Raw genomic sequence first — 25,154 nt, 5'->3', positions numbered from 1 at the left:
GTTTCGTCTCGTGACCTCTTTGAAATTGTTAAAGGTAAGAATCATCTATGTTTAATTTTTAGTTTGTTGTACTAAATTTTTTCGTTATGATTTTTTATTTAGTTTTATATTTTTTCATAATTTTTTAAATATATCGTCCAAGTATAATTTAATTAGTCGGATAATCTTATTTTTTTTAACACTGTTAACATGTAATTATCTTAATTATTTTGCTGCAAATTTTATTATTTGCTAATTTTTTTGAGATATAAAAATTAAAATTAATTTAATTTTTTAATAAAAATTTGTTACGTATTGTGCTTAGATTAGTGATAAATCCTGCACAATTTATTAATAGTTTTATGTAAGTAATTTAGTAATAGGATAATTAATTAACTTAATTTGTGAACATAAGGACAATTAATAAAATGATATTACTTTAAAGGTTTTCTAAATAATAAAAAATGGAAAAATTTAAAAAATTGAACAACTTTGAAAACTTTACAAAAAAAAATAGAATATGAGACACAGTTTCTCGGAAACTTTTGTGGGCGGAAATTTTTTTTTGTCAGTTTAAAATTTGTCTCAAGTATATTTTTATATAGCTATACATATACTCAACCTTCGTATAAAAAAATTATGAAACATAATTAAGTTTTTTTTGTGTTATTACGAAACAAAATTAATATTAATTTAGTTAATAAAAATTGTACTATTTATTTTGTGCATTAAGAATATTGATAAAATTAATATAATTATTCGAAAGATGGTTATAATCATTTTAGGAATTGAACCAATTAGTTAATTTACTAAATATAAAAACCTTTATTTAAAGGGTACACTTGTGAATTTATGTTTACACGATTGAATATGATGTCTAGAGCTGTCAATTTGGGTTATGCCCGCTGGTTTGGCCCAGCCCGCCATATAATTTAAGTGGGTTAGGTTGAAATTTTTTCAACCCAACAAAAAGTGGGTTAGATGGGCCATCCCGCTTAGGCCCGCAACCCCCGCGGGCCTACCTAGGCCCGCGGGCCTGAAAAAATTAATAATTTATTTTTTTTTATTGTTATATATGTATTTTTTAATAAAAATTTTGATTTTTTTTATTAATTAATTTATATAAAATTTACACACATGAAATAAATAATTAAAAGTTTTATTAATATGTTTCTATTAATATTTATTTATGAAACTATATTTATAATTAATTATAATATTATTTATTTATTTTTATTTGTCTTAGTCCAACCCACGGGCCGGCCCGCCTAACCCGCAATCCACCTTGGGTTGGGTTGGGTTGAGGATTTCCAGCCCGCCATCGACCCGCTAAAAGATGGGTTTTTGGTAGGCCGGTCCGTCCTGCCATGGGTTGGCCCGTTCGACAGCTCTAATGGTGTCTAGTTAATAAAAATGATAATTTCAATATTTAAATGTTAAAATCTGGATATAAGTTTTATTACTTTTAATATCCAAATATTACTTATGACATATTCGATAAATCTTTTACATTTATGCAATTTTTCATTAGCAGCAAATAATATATTGTTGATTATGTTAAATAAAGGTGAATAGATTGTTATAATAATAATTCATCATTTTTATTATTTGAGATTCGACTGATAACATGTGAAAAAATATTATAAACTTCAATTACTAAAAAAATATATACACACACTCATGCCTATTAATGAATTTTGTGTAAGATTATAAATTAATTTCAATAAAATTATAAATTACGTTCACAAATATTATTATAGTCCCTTTCAATATCAATTTCAATATGATTATAGTTCATTTCATTTTATAATTTTTTAAATGAACCCGAGTTTTGAATTCAAGCGAGATTAGGAAAGTAAACGAGAGCAACAAAATAAATAAATAATGTTGACAAATTTTTTATTTCCAACAATACTCTTCAATTTTAAATAATTAAAAATTCAACAATTTCAATAATAATTAATTTTGATTTAGAATATAACTAAGTTTATAGTGACTGTAATTATTATTCACCATATTTTAATTATTATTGATCATTATAATATATTATTTATTTAACAATAATATTGTGATCGTTACTAACTTTATTTAACAATAAATATTTAATTATCACAATAAATACATATTTATATTATAATTAAATTTAATTATTTTATATACTTCGATTATTATTTTAGTTAATCTTTGGGGTTAGGAAATTAAAATAGTAAAAAATTAATAATTAATATAATATTTAAATGTGTACTATAATTTTTTATTTTATAAATTTTATTTATTTTCAATAATTCTTTGTCGAAATATTTATAATAAATTCAAAATTATTAATTGTATTATAATATATTTTATTCTTAAATTCAAAAAAAAAATTCGTATATATCTCCTTAGGTGAATTGCATTCGACATATTTTATAAAAATTTATGCATTTATGTAATTTTTCATCAGCAACTAATAATATGTGGATTAGGATGATCTTAATTAAAAGTAAATAGGTTGATATAATAATAATTAGGCATTTTTGATTGGACATATACTCTTTAAAAAACACATTACGTAGTTCAATAAAAAATAATAATAACACATACTATAATACATGCTAATGATTTTAATACATGAAGTTTTATTTACATTTTATTTTTTCTTAAATAGATTTAATTATGTATTTGTAGTTTCTATTAACTCACAAATGTATCTTATATTCTATTGTTTTTATTTAAAAAATGTGAAAAGTATTTTTGATTTAGTTAGTTATTACACAATAAACAATAATAGACACACCTCACGCCCATGTCATACATGATCCAACCAAAACACACTAAGTAATGTAAAGAAAATAAAATCAAAAAATTGCGTGGTTATAATTTTAAAATAAATTAATTACGTACTCTATTTTTAAAATATTTACATAAAATTATAAATTAATTGGAAACGATTCATCAGTAATCTAAGCATAAAATACGTAAAAAAAAATTTAAATAAATCAAAGCATTTTAAATATTATATTTCATCAAAATTAACAAAATAGAATTATAAGAAAGTAATTATAATAATTACCTGTTAACTGCGTACGAAGTCAAAATCAATCGGAAAATTAAATTATAATTTGTCAATATTTTAAAAAAATTATAACAAAATATACAGTTAAATAAAAATATAAAAAATGAAATTTATTACAATAAACTAAAAAACATAAAACGGTTACCTTCAACGAAAACGAAGGAAGCATTAAAAAAAAAACCAAGAGGAGTTCGAATATATAAGGGAATGAAATGAGAAGGTGAAAGACATTCACGGACAAATATATGCATCAATAATTAAGCCATCAATGCATCGCAGTCCGTGAATCAATGCAAAACTGCCCCGGATTCAAAGAGTTGTCTTATCGGATTGATGAGACAGCTCATTTACTTTGCTTTAAAAAAATAAATCGGCTGGACTGAGTATTTTTGGTCCAGCCGATTTTTCTTCACTGATTTAATTTGAGTTTTTTTTTTAAATCATAAAAGTGAATCCGGTATCCCGAATTAGCTTAGTTTGATAAAAGTTTTTAAAATGCATTATTTTAATTAATATTTATTTATTTTATATTAATTTAATAAAAAAACCCATATTCATTTTCCCTGTGAGAGCGTAAGACAAAAAACATTAATGATAGATGTGTTAGGTTCTGTAACCAATAAATATATACTAGTTTATTAAAAGAAAGTGCAGATTTTGTTTTCAATTTGTCCTTCGTCCTCCCCCTCCTAATTTACGCCTCCCCCTCCTTTCTCATCCTCTCGGCCTCCGATCCTTCACAATCAAATGCCTTCTTTCTCTCTCGTTCATGGTACAAACAGAGTATGTACCCGAGCGACAAACCGAGGCTGTATATCAAACAAAAATATGCGCTCCTAGCTCCCTCTATATATATTTTTCTTTTCTCTCATTTATGCATCTATTTCTTTTCTTTTCTTTTTTGTTTTACTGTGCTTGATTTATCCTCCAAATGAGTGTTGTTCCTGAAATTGTTGAGGAAGGTGTTGACGTTGAAGATCCAAAAATAGCTCAACAGAAGGATGAAACTGTTGCCATTGAAGTTTCAAAGATTGGTCAACAGAAGGTCGATGAAGCTGTTGTTAAAAAGAAAGAGTATACTGTGAAGCGTGTCAACGAACTTCATAACACAAGGCAAGACTTGGTCTCGCGGATACGCTCGTTCGAGCAGATCTGCTTTGCTGTTGCTAATATATATTTAGGCTTTCAGACATCGTGCGTTACTTCGATAGCCAACCGAACACCATCGAGTTGCTCGGACATGTGGTATGTTGTGTAGGTCTCCCTTTTGACGGGTTTACCAACCCTGGTTGGACTTTTTGCTATTGGATTTACGTACCACACTCTTGTTAAGAGGTACAAGTCGGTAAAGGATGAACTCAAAACTATTTGGGAAGAAAGCGATCAGAGCACAACTCATTGAAGATCTTTTGTGGTCAAAAAAGATGATGAAAACATTCAGTGTGGCGGAAGAGCCTTTGCTTTCAAAGTATGGTATCCTGGGTTTTGCTGTTTTCTATCTCTTATTTGGGGTTTTGATGGTGATGTCATCCCTGATAGTTTGCATGCACCACCGCCACATCCACCCCTACCTAAATTTGATACTAGAAGTATCATTTGAAACTGATTTTGCGACACTCTCATGTGCATTGGCAAAGTATGAGTGTATTCTATTAAGTATTTGAAGTTTGCATTGCGAGTGTATTAATTGAGTTTACTGTTATTTTGGCATTGATGTATTTACTCTCAAAGTGATGAGATCACAGAATTACGAACGACCTCTAATTAAACACTGTTCATTAGAGGAGAGTCTTTAATTAGAGGCAGTTCGTAATACTGTGATCTCATCATTTTGAGAATAAATACATTGAATATGCCAAAATAACAGTAAAACTCAATTAATACACTCGCAATGCAAACTTTAAATTCTAATAAAATACACTAATACTATGCTAATGCACAGGAGAGTGTCGCAAAATCAGTTTCAAATGATACTTCTTGTATCAAATTTAGGTAGGGGTGGATGTGGCGATGGTGCATGCAAACTATGAAGAGCGACATCGCCATCAAAACCCCAAATAAGAGATAGAACCAGCAAAACCCAGGATATCATACTTTGAAAGCAAAGACTCTTCCGTCACATTGAATGTTTTCTTCATCTTTTTTGCCACAAAAGATCTTCAATATGAGTTGTGCTCTGATCGCTTTCTTCCCAAATAGTCTTGAGCTCATCCTTCACTGACTCGTACCTCTTAACAAGAGTGTAGTACGTAAATCCAATAGCAAAAAGTCCAACCAGGGTTGGTAAACCCGTCAAAAGGGAGACCTACACAACATACCACATGTCCGAGCAACTCGATGGTGTTCGGTTGGCTATCGAAGTAACGCACGATGTCTGAAAGCCTAAATATATATTAGCAACAGCAAAGCAGATCTGCTCGAACGAGCGTATCCGCGAGACCAAGTCTTGCCTTATGTTATGAAGTTCGTTGACACGCTCCACAGTATATTCTTCCTTTTTAACAACAGCTTCATCGACCTTCTGTTGACCAATCTTTGAAACTTCAATGGCAACAGTTTCATCCTTCTGTTGAGCTATTTTTGGATCTTCAACGTCAACACCTTCCTCAACAATTTCAGGAACAACACTCATTTGGAGGATAAGTCAAGCACAGTAAAACAAAAAAGAAAAGAAAAGAAATGGATACATAAATGAGAGAAAAGAAAAATATATATAGAGGGCTTTGAATCTACCTGAGTAAAATACTATCGGATTTACTGGTTGCATAGTGACGCGATGTCTTGAACTAGTCAACCGTTTATGTAAACCAAGTCAATAGTATTTACATAGCAATACTCTAACATATTTTGTTCTCACGTTGTGTCTATTTCAGCTCTGGACCATATCTTAGATTCATAAGTGTTTCAATCAAAGCGGCCAATACTTTGCACTTTTATATTTCACGGGAAATTCTATGTTGGCAAACCGATACTACCCGGTCTGCCAGATCCAACGGCCCTGGGCCATTGTGCACATCACATCATGGTGATGTGCACAATTGCCCAAGCCGTTGGATTGCCCTCCGGGCACTACTAGGGCCGTTGGATCTGGCAGTGGGTCAAACATATCTGACATGCTAATCTGTGAATTCGAAACAGACTGTGCCCAAATTCAGGTTTAATAATAATAAAAAAAAAACCCATTTTTGGGCCAAAAAAATCGGCTGGATCGCCTCTTGTTATTAAAAAAAATAATAAAGATGTCTTGTCGGTCAAATAGTTTGACCGACAAGACAACTCTTTGATACACATTGCCCGATAATTTGATTCTTACTTTATTGACTGAATTATTGTTTCTTCCACAGGCTCAAATGCTCAATTATTATTTACTTCACGGGCGAACCCAACTCCTTCTTCATTTTATTTCCCATTATATATTCGATAGATTTATGCTCTCATTCTCATTGTTCTTCTCTTTTTTCTTGAGTTTCTTAAAGGTAAGCGTGGAAATGTTTAAATTTTGTTTATTTTAATAATTTTTTTGTTACGATGTTATTGTTTAATCGTTATATTTTGATGTAATATATTTTTTAAACATGTCAGATAATAATTTAGTTCGTCGTTCCAATTCTGCTCGTGTTTCGTCTCGTGACCTCTTTGAAATTGTTAAAGGTAAGAATCATCTATGTTTAATTTTTAGTTTGTTGTACTAAATTTTTTCGTTATGATTTTTTATTTAGTTTTATATTTTTTCATAATTTTTTAAATATATCGTCCAAGTATAATTTAATTAGTCGGATAATATTATTTTTTTTAACACTGTTAACATGTAATTATCTTAATTATTTTGCTGCAAATTTTATTATTTGCTAATTTTTTTGAGATATAAAAATTAAAATTAATTTAATTTTTTAATAAAAATTTGTTACGTATTGTGCTTAGATTAGTGATAAATCCTGCACAATTTATTAATAGTTTTATGTAAGTAATTTAGTAATAGGATAATTAATTAACTTAATTTGTGAACATAAGGACAATTAATAAAATGATATTACTTTAAAGGTTTTCTAAATAATAAAAAATGGAAAAATTTAAAAAATTGAACAACTTTGAAAACTTTACAAAAAAAATAGAATATGAGACACAGTTTCTCGGAAACTTTTGTGGGCGGAAATTTTTTTTTGTCAGTTTAAAATTTGTCTCAAGTATATTTTTATATAGCTATACATATACTCAACCTTCGTATAAAAAAATTATGAAACATAATTAAGTTTTTTTTGTGTTATTACGAAACAAAATTAATATTAATTTAGTTAATAAAAATTGTACTATTTATTTTGTGCATTAAGAATATTGATAAAATTAATATAATTATTCGAAAGATGGTTATAATCATTTTAGGAATTGAACCAATTAGTTAATTTACTAAATATAAAAACCTTTATTTAAAGGGTACACTTGTGAATTTATGTTTACACGATTGAATATGATGTCTAGAGCTGTCAATTTGGGTTATGCCCGCTGGTTTGGCCCAGCCCACCATATAATTTAAGTGGGTTAGGTTGAAATTTTTTCAACCCAACAAAAAGTGGGTTAGATGGGCCATCCCGCTTAGGCCCGCAACCCCCGCGGGCCTACCTAGGCCCGCGGGCCTGAAAAATTAATAATTTATTTTTATTTTTATTGTTATATATGTATTTTTTAATAAAAATTTTGATTTTTTTTATTAATTAATTTATATAAAATTTACACACATGAAATAAATAATTAAAAGTTTTATTAATATGTTTCTATTAATATTTATTTATGAAACTATATTTATAATTAATTATAATATTATTTATTTATTTTTATTTGTCTTAGTCCAACCCACGGGCCGGCCCGCCTAACCCGCAATCCACCTTGGGTTGGGTTGGGTTGAGGATTTCCAGCCCGCCATCGACCCGCTAAAAGATGGGTTTTTGGTAGGCCGGTCCGTCCTGCCATGGGTTGGCCCGTTCGACAGCTCTAATGGTGTCTAGTTAATAAAAATGATAATTTCAATATTTAAATGTTAAAATCTGGATATAAGTTTTATTACTTTTAATATCCAAATATTACTTATGACATATTCGATAAATCTTTTACATTTATGCAATTTTTCATTAGCAGCAAATAATATATTGTTGATTATGTTAAATAAAGGTGAATAGATTGTTATAATAATAATTCATCATTTTTATTATTTGAGATTCGACTGATAACATGTGAAAAAATATTATAAACTTCAATTACTAAAAAAATATATACACACACTCATGCCTATTAATGAATTTTGTGTAAGATTATAAATTAATTTCAATAAAATTATAAATTACGTTCACAAATATTATTATAGTCCCTTTCAATATCAATTTCAATATGATTATAGTTCATTTCATTTTATAATTTTTTAAATGAACCCGAGTTTTGAATTCAAGCGAGATTAGGAAAGTAAACGAGAGCAACAAAATAAATAAATAATGTTGACAAATTTTTTATTTCCAACAATACTCTTCAATTTTAAATAATTAAAAATTCAACAATTTCAATAATAATTAATTTTGATTTAGAATATAACTAAGTTTATAGTTACTGTAATTATTATTCACCATATTTTAATTATTATTGATCATTATAATATATTATTTATTTAACAATAATATTGTGATCGTTACTAACTTTATTTAACAATAAATATTTAATTATCACAATAAATACATATTTATATTATAATTAAATTTAATTATTTTATATACTTCGATTATTATTTTAGTTAATCTTTGGGGTTAGGAAATTAAAATAGTAAAAAATTAATAATTAATATAATATTTAAATGTGTACTATAATTTTTTATTTTATAAATTTTATTTATTTTCAATAATTCTTTGTCGAAATATTTATAATAAATTCAAAATTATTAATTGTATTATAATATATTTTATTCTTAAATTCAAAAAAAAAATTCGTATATATCTCCTTAGGTGAATTGCATTCGACATATTTTATAAAAATTTATGCATTTATGTAATTTTTCATCAGCAACTAATAATATGTGGATTAGGATGATCTTAATTAAAAGTAAATAGGTTGATATAATAATAATTAGGCATTTTTGATTGGACATATACTCTTTAAAAAACACATTACGTAGTTCAATAAAAAATAATAATAACACATACTATAATACATGCTAATGATTTTAATACATGAAGTTTTATTTACATTTTATTTTTTCTTAAATAGATTTAATTATGTATTTGTAGTTTCTATTAACTCACAAATGTATCTTATATTCTATTGTTTTTATTTAAAAAATGTGAAAAGTATTTTTGATTTAGTTAGTTATTACACAATAAACAATAATAGACACACCTCACGCCCATGTCATACATGATCCAACCAAAACACACTAAGTAATGTAAAGAAAATAAAATCAAAAAATTGCGTGGTTATAATTTTAAAATAAATTAATTACGTACTCTATTTTTAAAATATTTACATAAAATTATAAATTAATTGGAAACGATTCATCAGTAATCTAAGCATAAAATACGTAAAAAAAAATTTAAATAAATCAAAGCATTTTAAATATTATATTTCATCAAAATTAACAAAATAGAATTATAAGAAAGTAATTATAATAATTACCTGTTAACTGCGTACGAAGTCAAAATCAATCGGCAAATTAAATTATAATTTGTCAATATTTTAAAAAAATTATAACAAAATATACAGTTAAATAAAAATATAAAAAATGAAATTTATTACAATAAACTAAAAAACATAAAACGGTTACCTTCAACGAAAACGAAGGAAGCATTAAAAAAAAAAACCAAGAGGAGTTCGAATATATAAGGGAATGAAATGAGAAGGTGAAAGACATTCACGGACAAATATATGCATCAATAATTAAGCCATCAATGCATCGCAGTCCGTGAATCAATGCAAAACTGCCCCGGATTCAGAGAGTTGTCTTATCGGATTGATGAGACAGCTCATTTACTTTGCTTTAAAAAAATAAATCGGCTGGACTGAGTATTTTTGGTCCAGCCGATTTTTCTTCACTGATTTAATTTGAGTTTTTTTTTTAAATCATAAAAGTGAATCCGGTATCCCGAATTAGCTTAGTTTGATAAAAGTTTTTAAAATGCATTATTTTAATTAATATTTATTTATTTTATATTAATTTAATAAAAAAACCCATATTCATTTTCCCTGTGAGAGCGTAAGACAAAAAACATTAATGATAGATGTGTTAGGTTCTGTAACCAATAAATATATACTAGTTTATTAAAAGAAAGTGCAGATTTTGTTTTCAATTTGTCCTTCGTCCTCCCCCTCCTAATTTACGCCTCCCCCTCCTTTCTCATCCTCTCGGCCTCCGATCCTTCACAATCAAATGCCTTCTTTCTCTCTCGTTCATGGTACAAACAGAGTATGTACCCGAGCGACAAACCGAGGCTGTATATCAAACAAAAATATGCGCTCCTAGCTCCCTCTATATATATTTTTCTTTTCTCTCATTTATGCATCTATTTCTTTTCTTTTCTTTTTTGTTTTACTGTGCTTGATTTATCCTCCAAATGAGTGTTGTTCCTGAAATTGTTGAGGAAGGTGTTGACGTTGAAGATCCAAAAATAGCTCAACAGAAGGATGAAACTGTTGCCATTGAAGTTTCAAAGATTGGTCAACAGAAGGTCGATGAAGCTGTTGTTAAAAAGAAAGAGTATACTGTGAAGCGTGTCAACGAACTTCATAACACAAGGCAAGACTTGGTCTCGCGGATACGCTCGTTCGAGCAGATCTGCTTTGCTGTTGCTAATATATATTTAGGCTTTCAGACATCGTGCGTTACTTCGATAGCCAACCGAACACCATCGAGTTGCTCGGACATGTGGTATGTTGTGTAGGTCTCCCTTTTGACGGGTTTACCAACCCTGGTTGGACTTTTTGCTATTGGATTTACGTACCACACTCTTGTTAAGAGGTACAAGTCGGTAAAGGATGAACTCAAAACTATTTGGGAAGAAAGCGATCAGAGCACAACTCATTGAAGATCTTTTGTGGTCAAAAAAGATGATGAAAACATTCAGTGTGGCGGAAGAGCCTTTGCTTTCAAAGTATGGTATCCTGGGTTTTGCTGTTTTCTATCTCTTATTTGGGGTTTTGATGGTGATGTCATCCCTGATAGTTTGCATGCACCACCGCCACATCCACCCCTACCTAAATTTGATACTAGAAGTATCATTTGAAACTGATTTTGCGACACTCTCATGTGCATTGGCAAAGTATGAGTGTATTCTATTAAGTATTTGAAGTTTGCATTGCGAGTGTATTAATTGAGTTTACTGTTATTTTGGCATTGATGTATTTACTCTCAAAGTGATGAGATCACAGAATTACGAACGACCTCTAATTAAACACTGTTCATTAGAGGAGAGTCTTTAATTAGAGGCAGTTCGTAATACTGTGATCTCATCATTTTGAGAATAAATACATTGAATATGCCAAAATAACAGTAAAACTCAATTAATACACTCGCAATGCAAACTTTAAATTCTAATAAAATACACTAATACTATGCCAATGCACAGGAGAGTGTCGCAAAATCAGTTTCAAATGATACTTCTTGTATCAAATTTAGGTAGGGGTGGATGTGGCGATGGTGCATGCAAACTATGAAGAGCGACATCGCCATCAAAACCCCAAATAAGAGATAGAAACCAGCAAAACCCAGGATATCATACTTTGAAAGCAAAGGCTCTTCCGTCACATTGAATGTTTTCTTCATCTTTTTTGCCACAAAAGATCTTCAATATGAGTTGTGCTCTGATCGCTTTCTTCCCAAATAGTCTTGAGCTCATCCTTCACTGACTCGTACCTCTTAACAAGAGTGTAGTACGTAAATCCAATAGCAACAAGTCCAACCAGGGTTGGTAAACCCGTCAAAAGGGAGACCTACACAACATACCACATGTCCGAGCAACTCGATGGTGTTCGGTTGGCTATCGAAGTAACGCACGATGTCTGAAAGCCTAAATATATATTAGCAACAGCAAAGCAGATCTGCTCGAACGAGCGTATCCGCGAGACCAAGTCTTGCCTTATGTTATGAAGTTCGTTGACACGCTCCACAGTATATTCTTCCTTTTTAACAACAGCTTCATCGACCTTCTGTTGACCAATCTTTGAAACTTCAATGGCAACAGTTTCATCCTTCTGTTGAGCTATTTTTGGATCTTCAACGTCAACACCTTCCTCAACAATTTCAGGAACAACACTCATTTGGAGGATAAGTCAAGCACAGTAAAACAAAAAAGAAAAGAAAAGAAATGGATACATAAATGAGAGAAAAGAAAAATATATATAGAGGGCTTTGAATCTACCTGAGTAAAATACTATCGGATTTACTGGTTGCATAGTGACGCGATGTCTTGAACTAGTCAACCGTTTATGTAAACTAAGTCAATAGTATTTACATAGCAATACTCTAACATATTTTGTTCTCACGTTGTGTCTATTTCAGCTCTGGACCATATCTTAGATTCATAAGTGTTTCAATCAAAGCGGCCAATACTTTGCACTTTTATATTTCACGGGAAATTCTATGTTGGCAAACCGATACTACCCGGTCTGCCAGATCCAACGGCCCTGGGCCATTGTGCACATCACATCATGGTGATGTGCACAATTGCCCAAGCCGTTGGATTGCCCTCCGGGCACTACTAGGGCCGTTGGATCTGGCAGTGGGTCAAACATATCTGACATGCTAATCTGTGAATTCGAAACAGACTGTGCCCAAATTCAGGTTTAATAATAAAAAAAAAACCCATTTTTGGGCCAAAAAAATCGGCTGGATCGCCTCTTGTTATTAAAAAAAATAATAAAGATGTCTTGTCGGTCAAATAGTTTGACCGACAAGACAACTCTTTGATACACATTGCCCGATAATTTGATTCTTACTTTATTGACTGAATTATTGTTTCTTCCACAGGCTCAAATGCTCAATTATTATTTACTTCACGGGCGAACCCAACTCCTTCTTCATTTTATTTCCCATTATATATTCGATAGATTTATGCTCTCATTCTCATTGTTCTTCTCTTTTTTCTTGAGTTTCTTAAAGGTAAGCGTGGAAATGTTTAAATTTTGTTTATTTTAATAATTTTTTTGTTACGATGTTATTGTTTAATCGTTATATTTTGATGTAATATATTTTTTAAACATGTCAGATAATAATTTAGTTCGTCGTTCCAATTCTGCTCGTGTTTCGTCTCGTGACCTCTTTGAAATTGTTAAAGGTAAGAATCATCTATGTTTAATTTTTAGTTTGTTGTACTAAATTTTTTCGTTATGATTTTTTATTTAGTTTTATATTTTTTCATAATTTTTTAAATATATCGTCCAAGTATAATTTAATTAGTCGGATATTATTTTTTTTAACACTGTTAACATGTAATTATCTTAATTATTTTGCTGCAAATTTTATTATTTGCTAATTTTTTTGAGATATAAAAATTAAAATTAATTTAATTTTTTAATAAAAATTTGTTACGTATTGTGCTTAGATTAGTGATAAATCCTGCACAATTTATTAATAGTTTTATGTAAGTAATTTAGTAATAGGATAATTAATTAACTTAATTTGTGAACATAAGGACAATTAATAAAATGATATTACTTTAAAGGTTTTCTAAATAATAAAAAATGGAAAAATTTAAAAAATTGAACAACTTTGAAAACTTTACAAAAAAAATAGAATATGAGACACAGTTTCTCGGAAACTTTTGTGGGCGGAAATTTTTTTTTGTCAGTTTAAAATTTGTCTCAAGTATATTTTTATATAGCTATACATATACTCAACCTTCGTATAAAAAAATTATGAAACATAATTAAGTTTTTTTTGTGTTATTACGAAACAAAATTAATATTAATTTAGTTAATAAAAATTGTACTATTTATTTTGTGCATTAAGAATATTGATAAAATTAATATAATTATTCGAAAGATGGTTATAATCATTTTAGGAATTGAACCAATTAGTTAATTTACTAAATATAAAAACCTTTATTTAAAGGGTACACTTGTGAATTTATGTTTACACGATTGAATATGATGTCTAGAGCTGTCAATTTGGGTTATGCCCGCTGGTTTGGCCCAGCCCACCATATAATTTAAGTGGGTTAGGTTGAAATTTTTTCAACCCAACAAAAAGTGGGTTAGATGGGCCATCCCGCTTAGGCCCGCAACCCCCGCGGGCCTACCTAGGCCCGCGGGCCTGAAAAATTAATAATTTATTTTTATTTTTATTGTTATATATGTATTTTTTAATAAAAATTTTGATTTTTTTTATTAATTAATTTATATAAAATTTACACACATGAAATAAATAATTAAAAGTTTTATTAATATGTTTCTATTAATATTTATTTATGAAACTATATTTATAATTAATTATAATATTATTTATTTATTTTTATTTGTCTTAGTCCAACCCACGGGCCGGCCCGCCTAACCCGCAATCCACCTTGGGTTGGGTTGGGTTGAGGATTTCCAGCCCGCCATCGACCCGCTAAAAGATGGGTTTTTGGTAGGCCGGTCCGTCCTGCCATGGGTTGGCCCGTTCGACAGCTCTAATGGTGTCTAGTTAATAAAAATGATAATTTCAATATTTAAATGTTAAAATCTGGATATAAGTTTTATTACTTTTAATATCCAAATATTACTTATGACATATTCGATAAATCTTTTACATTTATGCAATTTTTCATTAGCAGCAAATAATATATTGTTGATTATGTTAAATAAAGGTGAATAGATTGTTATAATAATAATTCATCATTTTTATTATTTGAGATTCGACTGATAACATGTGAAAAAATATTATAAACTTCAATTACTAAAAAAATATATACACACACTCATGCCTATTAATGAATTTTGTGTAAGATTATAAATTAATTTCAATAAAATTATAAATTACGTTCACAAATATTATTATAGTCCCTTTCAATATCAATTTCAATATGATTATAGTTCATTTCATTTTATAATTTTTTAAATGAACCCGAGTTTTGAATTCAAGCGAGATTAGGAAAGTAAACGAGAGCAACAAAATAAATAAATAATGTTGACAAATTTTTTATTTCCAACAATACTCTTCAATTTTAAATAATTAAAAATTCAACAATTTCAATAATAATTAATTTTGATTTAGAATATAACTAAGTTTATAGTTACTGTAATTATTATTCACCATATTTTAATTATTATTGATCATTATAATATATTATTTATTTAACAATAATATTGTGATCGTTACTAACTTTATTTAACAATAAATATTTAATTATCACAATAAATACATATTTATATTATAATTAAATTTAATTATTTTATATACTTCGATTATTATTTTAGTTAATCTTTGGGGTTAGGAAATTAAAATAGTAAAAAATTAATAATTAATATAATATTTAAATGTGTACTATAATTTTTTATTTTATAAATTTTATTTATTTTCAATAATTCTTTGTCGAAATATTTATAATAAATTCAAAATTATTAATTGTATTATAATATATTTTATTCTTAAATTCAAAAAAAAAATTCGTATATATCTCCTTAGGTGAATTGCATTCGACATATTTTATAAAAATTTATGCATTTATGTAATTTTTCATCAGCAACTAATAATATGTGGATTAGGATGATCTTAATTAAAAGTAAATAGGTTGATATAATAATAATTAGGCATTTTTGATTGGACATATACTCTTTAAAAAACACATTACGTAGTTCAATAAAAAATAATAATAACACATACTATAATACATGCTAATGATTTTAATACATGAAGTTTTATTTACATTTTATTTTTTCTTAAATAGATTTAATTATGTATTTGTAGTTTCTATTAACTCACAAATGTATCTTATATTCTATTGTTTTTATTTAAAAAATGTGAAAAGTATTTTTGATTTAGTTAGTTATTACACAATAAACAATAATAGACACACCTCACGCCCATGTCATACATGATCCAACCAAAACACACTAAGTAATGTAAAGAAAATAAAATCAAAAAATTGCGTGGTTATAATTTTAAAATAAATTAATTACGTACTCTATTTTTAAAATATTTACATAAAATTATAAATTAATTGGAAACGATTCATCAGTAATCTAAGCATAAAATACGTAAAAAAAAATTTAAATAAATCAAAGCATTTTAAATATTATATTTCATCAAAATTAACAAAATAGAATTATAAGAAAGTAATTATAATAATTACCTGTTAACTGCGTACGAAGTCAAAATCAATCGGCAAATTAAATTATAATTTGTCAATATTTTAAAAAAATTATAACAAAATATACAGTTAAATAAAAATATAAAAAATTAAATTTATTACAATAAACTAAAAAACATAAAACGGTTACCTTCAACGAAAACGAAGGAAGCATTAAAAAAAAAACCAAGAGGAGTTCGAATATATAAGGGAATGAAATGAGAAGGTGAAAGACATTCACGGACAAATATATGCATCAATAATTAAGCCATCAATGCATCGCAGTCCGTGAATCAATGCAAAACTGCCCCGGATTCAGAGAGTTGTCTTATCGGATTGATGAGACAGCTCATTTACTTTGCTTTAAAAAAATAAATCGGCTGGACTGAGTATTTTTGGTCCAGCCGATTTTTCTTCACTGATTTAATTTGAGTTTTTTTTTTAAATCATAAAAGTGAATCCGGTATCCCGAATTAGCTTAGTTTGATAAAAGTTTTTAAAATGCATTATTTTAATTAATATTTATTTATTTTATATTAATTTAATAAAAAAACCCATATTCATTTTCCCTGTGAGAGCGTAAGACAAAAAACATTAATGATAGATGTGTTAGGTTCTGTAACCAATAAATATATACTAGTTTATTAAAAGAAAGTGCAGATTTTGTTTTCAATTTGTCCTTCGTCCTCCCCCTCCTAATTTACGCCTCCCCCTCCTTTCTCATCCTCTCGGCCTCCGATCCTTCACAATCAAATGCCTTCTTTCTCTCTCGTTCATGGTACAAACAGAGTATGTACCCGAGCGACAAACCGAGGCTGTATATCAAACAAAAATATGCGCTCCTAGCTCCCTCTATATATATTTTTCTTTTCTCTCATTTATGCATCTATTTCTTTTCTTTTCTTTTTTGTTTTACTGTGCTTGATTTATCCTCCAAATGAGTGTTGTTCCTGAAATTGTTGAGGAAGGTGTTGACGTTGAAGATCCAAAAATAGCTCAACAGAAGGATGAAACTGTTGCCATTGAAGTTTCAAAGATTGGTCAACAGAAGGTCGATGAAGCTGTTGTTAAAAAGAAAGAGTATACTGTGAAGCGTGTCAACGAACTTCATAACACAAGGCAAGACTTGGTCTCGCGGATACGCTCGTTCGAGCAGATCTGCTTTGCTGTTGCTAATATATTTAGGCTTTCAGACATCGTGCGTTACTTCGATAGCCAACCGAACACCATCGAGTTGCTCGGACATGTGGTATGTTGTGTAGGTCTCCCTTTTGACGGGTTTACCAACCCTGGTTGGACTTTTTGCTATTGGATTTACGTACCACACTCTTGTTAAGAGGTACAAGTCGGTAAAGGATGAACTCAAAACTATTTGGGAAGAAAGCGATCAGAGCACAACTCATTGAAGATCTTTTGTGGTCAAAAAAGATGATGAAAACATTCAGTGTGGCGGAAGAGCCTTTGCTTTCAAAGTATGGTATCCTGGGTTTTGCTGTTTTCTATCTCTTATTTGGGGTTTTGATGGTGATGTCATCCCTGATAGTTTGCATGCACCACCGCCACATCCACCCCTACCTAAATTTGATACTAGAAGTATCATTTGAAACTGATTTTGCGACACTCTCATGTGCATTGGCAAAGTATGAGTGTATTCTATTAAGTATTTGAAGTTTGCATTGCGAGTGTATTAATTGAGTTTACTGTTATTTTGGCATTGATGTATTTACTCTCAAAGTGATGAGATCACAGAATTACGAACGACCTCTAATTAAACACTGTTCATTAGAGGAGAGTCTTTAATTAGAGGCAGTTCGTAATACTGTGATCTCATCATTTTGAGAATAAATACATTGAATATGCCAAAATAACAGTAAAACTCAATTAATACACTCGCAATGCAAACTTTAAATTCTAATAAAATACACTAATACTATGCCAATGCACAGGAGAGTGTCGCAAAATCAGTTTCAAATGATACTTCTTGTATCAAATTTAGGTAGGGGTGGATGTGGCGATGGTGCATGCAAACTATGAAGAGCGACATCGCCATCAAAACCCCAAATAAGAGATAGAAACCAGCAAAACCCAGGATATCATACTTTGAAAGCAAAGGCTCTTCCGTCACATTGAATGTTTTCTTCATCTTTTTTGCCACAAAAGATCTTCAATATGAGTTGTGCTCTGATCGCTTTCTTCCCAAATAGTCTTGAGCTCATCCTTCACTGACTCGTACCTCTTAACAAGAGTGTAGTACGTAAATCCAATAGCAAAAAGTCCAACCAGGGTTGGTAAACCCGTCAAAATGGAGACCTACACAACATACCACATGTCCGAGCAACTCGATGGTGTTCGGTTGGCTATCGAAGTAACGCACGATGTCTGAAAGCCTAAATATATATTAGCAACAGCAAAGCAGATCTGCTCGAACGAGCGTATCCGCGAGACCAAGTCTTGCCTTATGTTATGAAGTTCGTTGGCACGCTCCACAGTATATTCTTCCTTTTTAACAACAGCTTCATCGACCTTCTGTTGACCAATCTTTGAAACTTCAATGGCAACAGTTTCATCCTTCTGTTGAGCTATTTTTGGATCTTCAACGTCAACACCTTCCTCAACAATTTCAGGAACAACACTCATTTGGAGGATAAGTCAAGCACAGTAAAACAAAAAAGAAAAGAAAAGAAATGGATACATAAATGAGAGAAAAGAAAAATATATATAGAGGGCTTTGAATCTACCTGAGTAAAATACTATCGGATTTACTGGTTGCATAGTGACGCGATGTCTTGAACTAGTCAACCGTTTATGTAAACCAAGTCAATAGTATTTACATAGCAATACTCTAACATATTTTGTTCTCACGTTGTGTCTATTTCAGCTCTGGACCATATCTTAGATTCATAAGTGTTTCAATCAAAGCGGCCAATACTTTGCACTTTTATATTTCACGGGAAATTCTATGTTGGCAAACCGATACTACCCGGTCTGCCAGATCCAACGGCCCCGGGCCATTGTTCACATCACATCATGGTGATGTGCACAATTGCTCGGGCCCTTGGATTGCCCTCCGGGCACTACCCCGTAGGGCAGCTAAGACTCCCCCTACTTCACAATTCAAAATCACTTCTCATATATTTATCCAATAAATATTCTAAAGATAAAATTATAGGTATAATTAATTCAAAATTAATTATTTGAAATATCTATATTCTTTTTTTGATTTGTATGACAAACAATTAATTCAAAATTAATTGACTGGTATGAAATATAATTTTGTAATTAAAATTACAAAGAAAACATTTTTTATTATAATTTTATCCATACAAAATGAGAGTGTGCGATAATTTAAAATTCAATAATTTCAAGTTAATAAATTTAATACTCATATCATAAGTGTTCTTAAACCGGAGATGACACGGGGAACTCTGACCTATAATTTCAAGCTCCAATAAAATTGATAATAAATTAAACTCTTTCATTTATATATTAATTTTATTAATTCCAAAGTTATTCCACTATAAACTTGGAATTGTACTCTTGAAAAAATAGATATAAAATTATTCAACAAAATGAATAGTCTATTGATATAGCCACTATATATAAATCAATTCTCCATAAATAGTTCATAATTAAAGCCGGGTAATTTTCATTTAACCTCTTTACTTACATATTTTTTCTTAAGTCCAATTGATTCTCTAATGAATAATATATTTATGATCTAATCATAAATTTGAGCGCTCTTATTATTCAAGTCCTTAATCAACACTTAATGGAACTACTTATCTAAATTCTTTACGAAGGAATGCATTTCGTCTTGTATATTAATATTCCCAGCTATTTTTTATTGTATTTTCAATGCATCGAGAATTTTGACACTATGTAATTTGTGTCATTACTGAATATGTCAAAAAATACAATATAATATCATAAATAGGAGTTTAGTAATCACTCAGAATTAAGATTGACAATATATGACCATCATCGATTAATATTGAATTCTCAAACATGATATGAAAATTTATAGAGATTCATTATCTTCCAGTCCTATATAATCAAATTATATAAAGTATTTTTATTCCAATAATCTCATTATCAACAATTGGGATAAGATTGTTTTATTCAGAATATAATGAACCACACTAACAAATTTTAAATTAAAGATCTCAACTTTAATTTCTAATTGCGGACATATTTAGGTTATTATAATAATTTAAATATTATTCTCCTGTATATAACAATTATATACAAATATTTAAATTCATGTAACAATAATTTTGGAATTTTCGATATTTATAAAACATCAAATTATTCATGCAAAAATAATATTGAAATATTTCTCGCATAAAACAAAACATTTGTTTATGGACATGAATCCCAGCAGAATCTTGATGTTCAAGTCCATTTGAGCCAAACAAACTTTTCATGATTTGATGATTACCTAAACTAAATGTGAGATTAGTTGACGAAAAAACAAAATTGATATAATTAAGTAATGAAACTTTCAGATTTCTGAAACATTTTAATGAAATAATATGATAAAGTTATAAGCTTGATCTTACGGTTGTAAATCCAGAGCTTTCAGTGGGATTTACGAAATTCAAAAAGTGGGTCAAACATATCTGACATGATACCTGTCATTTTAGTCAGCTTTTTTTAAAATATATTATTATTATTATTATTATTAATATTATTATTATTATTATTATTATTATTATTATTATTATTATTATTATTATTATTATTATTATTATTATTATTATTATTATTATTATTATTATTATTTATTTTATTTAAAGTTCTGACCCCCAATTTAAGTGAAATTTCAGAGTGACCCTTATAGTTTTAGAAATAATATAATATACATATATATAAATTCAATTTACACTTTATAGTATAAAATTATATATTAATTTTTTAATTATATAAAATATTTAATTTCATATCAATTTAAACCATTCTAATTTGGCCGATAAGTTGTAATTGATCTGGCATCGAAGCTTAAAACCTAATTATAAAAAGTTAAAACACCATAGAATTATTCGTTCACATGAAAATCTTGACCTAATTCATATTCCTTCAATTTTGAGAATAAATACATTGAATATGCCAAAATAACAGTAAAACTCAATTAATACACTCGCAATGCAAACTTTAAATTCTAATAAAATACACTAATACTATGCCAATGCACAGGAGAGTGTCACAAAATCAGTTTCAAATGATACTTCTCGTATCAAATTTAGGTAGGGGTGGATGTGGCGATGGTGCATGCAAACTATGAAGAGTGACATCGCCATCAAAACCCCAAATAAGAGATAGAAACCAGCAAAACCCAGGATATCATACTTTGAAAGCAAAGGCTCTTCCGTCGCATTGAATGTTTTCTTCATCTTTTTTGACCACAAAAGATCTTCAATATGAGTTGTGCTCTGATCGCTTTCTTCCCAAATAGTCTTGAGCTCATCCTTCACTGACTCGTACCTCTTAACAAGAGTGTAGTACGTAAATCCAATAGCAAAAAGTCCGACCAGGGTTGGTAAACCCGTCAAAAGGGAGACCTACACAACATACCACATGTCCGAGCAACTCGATGGTGTTCGGTTGGCTATCGAAGTAACGCACGATGTCTGAAAGCCTAAATATATATTCTTCTTCGATATGATTTTTTAGTAATTATATTATTCATAAAGAATAAATTATCGAACATGCTAATTATATATATATATAGAAGAGAATTTGTATTTTCATATCCAAGTGTTTGTGTTGTTTTAATCATATAATAATGTTAAATAATATTCAAATAACTTAAAATTAAAATAAATAACGTGCATATATATTTAGTGCGCATAGTGTCGCCTTCACCGGAAAAACGAACCCGGTCCCATTTGCCGGGTTGAGTAGTCACAATCCCTGGGAGATCATAATTGGAAATGCTGTTTTTGGGTCCGAACCATCGATTTCTATATATCGATGTTCTTACCAAGGCATTCCAGGTTGACAAGAATGTGATTCAAATATCTTAAAGGACAGTTTTGGATGAATAACTAAAATTAACCAGGCAACATGACGAAAAACCTCCATGGTTTAATTTTTAATTAAAAACTTTCTACTTGTTTCATTAATAATAAAAAGCTTGCATTGTTATATATATATGATGCTTTGACGTTCTCTTTAATAATTTAGGCAAACACATAAAACCAGACCAGATGCTGAAGCATTGTTTCTCCTTTTCAATTCTTTCTGTTCAAATATTATAAAGAATATTGAATAATAGTTCTTTGATGTACGTGTACGTCAATTGGCAGATTGATACTCGAAGGCTTCGTATTCAGATTATACTATTTAATATACAAATTAAAGTTTTTTAAACTTAATAGGAAAATTGTTCTCTTTCTTTAATCAATCATTTTGTGAGTAGTTACCATTTATGTTAACACACACATATATATATATATATACACTAGAGATATGCACGCGCGTTTCTCGTGGCAAATCATAAAAGAGAAATTTTATAGACGAAGTATATATAATATCTAATAATGCTTGAAGAACACGAATAATATTAGAAAAGTGATATTACATGTACGTTAATGTTTGTATATCAATTTTTACATCACAAAAAATTCAATACAAAATATTTCATTTGTCAAATCTTATATAAATTAATTGAATACAAAATCAGCGATATAATAGTAAAATCTAACGGTATAATAGATGTAGATATCAATGTACACGATATTGAATGTATCTTTAGCATTATTGTATTAGCAATATTGTTAATGAGAATTATATATAACATCTTAGCAAATTTAGATGACAAAGGATAAATTTTTTTTCTAAAGTCACACAAACTCAAAGAGGTTCTAACAAAGAGACTTTCTTGTTGTATTCTTCAATTTCTTTTTTGTATACTTCCATGCTTGGCTTTTCCAGCTTTATTGTGTCAAACTTTCTTCTCATCCTCACTCATATCCTACACTATATCAAAATTGAAAATTACTACATACACAAAATACTTGACACGAAAAATTCCAATAAATTATTAGAGTACCTTCCATTTGACTGAGATGAGAGCGCGAGAGTGGACTTGTTGATTCCAGGCCGCTTTTCGGCCAATCTCTTCATCGCCTCATTCCTAAAAATGAATGTAAATTTAATGATCAAGGTTTTGCTTTTGTATCTCCTTCGAGACTCGAATGTGAGTCCAACGTAACTGACCTGAAGAGTAGGAATGAAGACGCTGGCTTCTCTGGTTTGTTAGGATCAACATTCTTTTCACCATTTTCTTTCTGACATTTGGCCTTTGATTTATGTGTATAATCGACAAACAAACTGGGTTTACTCTTTGGAAATCCAAAATTAACAATAGGAAATGTTTGAAATTTATAGACAACCTTAATCAGATTCTCTATTTTCTCTTTCTCGAGCAGTTGCATCGCTTCTTTCTTCTGAAGCTTCATTAGTATGTCCTCTTTCTTTCCAAGATTTTTTGATTCTTCTTCTTTCTTCTGCTTGTACAGTTCCATTTCTTGTGTATACTGTTCTTTGTTTTCAATTCCATCTGGAAAGTAAAACCATAATCAGAAATCAAAATCCCAGAAAGATTTTAATTTGATTTTTAGGAATAATAATGGGAGTCTATCCACAAATTTTGCCTCTTCATATTGTCCCCTTTGTTTCTCCTTCATGTTCTTCCATTCCTCCCAGTGATTCTCGTAACCTTAAAAGAAGACAAGGGTTGTGAAAATCAAACAATGTAAGATATTACAAACTAGGGAATGCAATTTTTCCTTGTCATTCTTACATCCAAAACATTTTTGCTCTCTTTTAACAAAGCTTCGTGACGATCATTCGCGAAGATGAAATATGCCGACAATGGTTTCTTTGGTTTCGGAGGATCCCTCTCCTTCGTGTCAAAACAAAAAAAAAACTCATATATCAGGAAAAACAACATCATATTAAAACAAAGAAAAAAACAAGAATATAAGAGAATCTTGAGGATTTACTTGATTTCTTCTTGTTTTCCTCCTCAGTTTCCTGTTTAAACTCGAGATATTGTTCAAGAAACTCCATTAGTTGCCTTCTGTTTTTGTTCTTCCTCCAAGAGCTTCATCGCCTCATGCCGGCACTTCTCGTTTCCCACGATTTTCAAGTAAAATTCCTTCTCAGCTTGGTAAGTGTCTTCATAACGCCTCTTTTCTTCTGTTGTTACCGACTCACCGTCTTCCATTTTGTCCCTAAGAAATTCGACATAGTTTTGAAATCCAATTCCGGCACAAGCCATATTAAAATAAAAAATAAATAAATAATAGAAAATAAATTAAATTAAAAGTTAGCTTCCTGAATTGAAGAAATTCAAAGTCCAAATTTGTCCATTGTATGGTTACCTCGACACTTGCAATCTAAGAGGTGGGAACTGGAAAATATGGGAAAATTATATCTTTACCATGGAAAAAAGATTGTTTCATTTATAAATGCAACCCTTTGTATACACGAGTTCATCAAAACATTTACACGTAGATTGGTATGTTCATGTACATATGGCGAAAAAACTGGTGAGATTTTTAGCAAATGAAATTCAAAACAGCCATCCCATTTTCTTATCGCGAGAGTTGAAACTTGAAAGTCACAGCACCATTGCTGCTGCAGCATCTCCAATTTAATGCATGTTAACAAATCCTCATATTCCGAATAACGAAGTGATTCAAAATCATAAGCTCTGTGCAAAATTTTTTGAGTCATAAGTATATATATATATATGTAGCCACCTGCTCTTACCCCCTTAACTTTCTTCGGAGCTTCAACCAATGAATACTTTTTTTTTCCTC

At 29.6% G+C, this 25,154-nt stretch overlaps 1 pseudogene; it reads right to left on the bottom strand.

Annotated features, from left to right (window-relative positions):
• Positions 1-21,503: 21,503 nt before the first annotated feature.
• On the bottom strand, positions 21,504-24,612 carry LOC140872176 (high mobility group B protein 6-like; annotated as a pseudogene).
• Positions 24,613-25,154: the final 542 nt, after the last annotated feature.

This window comes from Henckelia pumila, chromosome 1 (genome assembly GCF_033568475.1).
Source record: "Henckelia pumila isolate YLH828 chromosome 1, ASM3356847v2, whole genome shotgun sequence".
Lineage (NCBI taxonomy): Eukaryota > Viridiplantae > Streptophyta > Magnoliopsida > Lamiales > Gesneriaceae > Henckelia > Henckelia pumila.
This window is presented reverse-complemented; position numbering and strand designations above follow the sequence as displayed.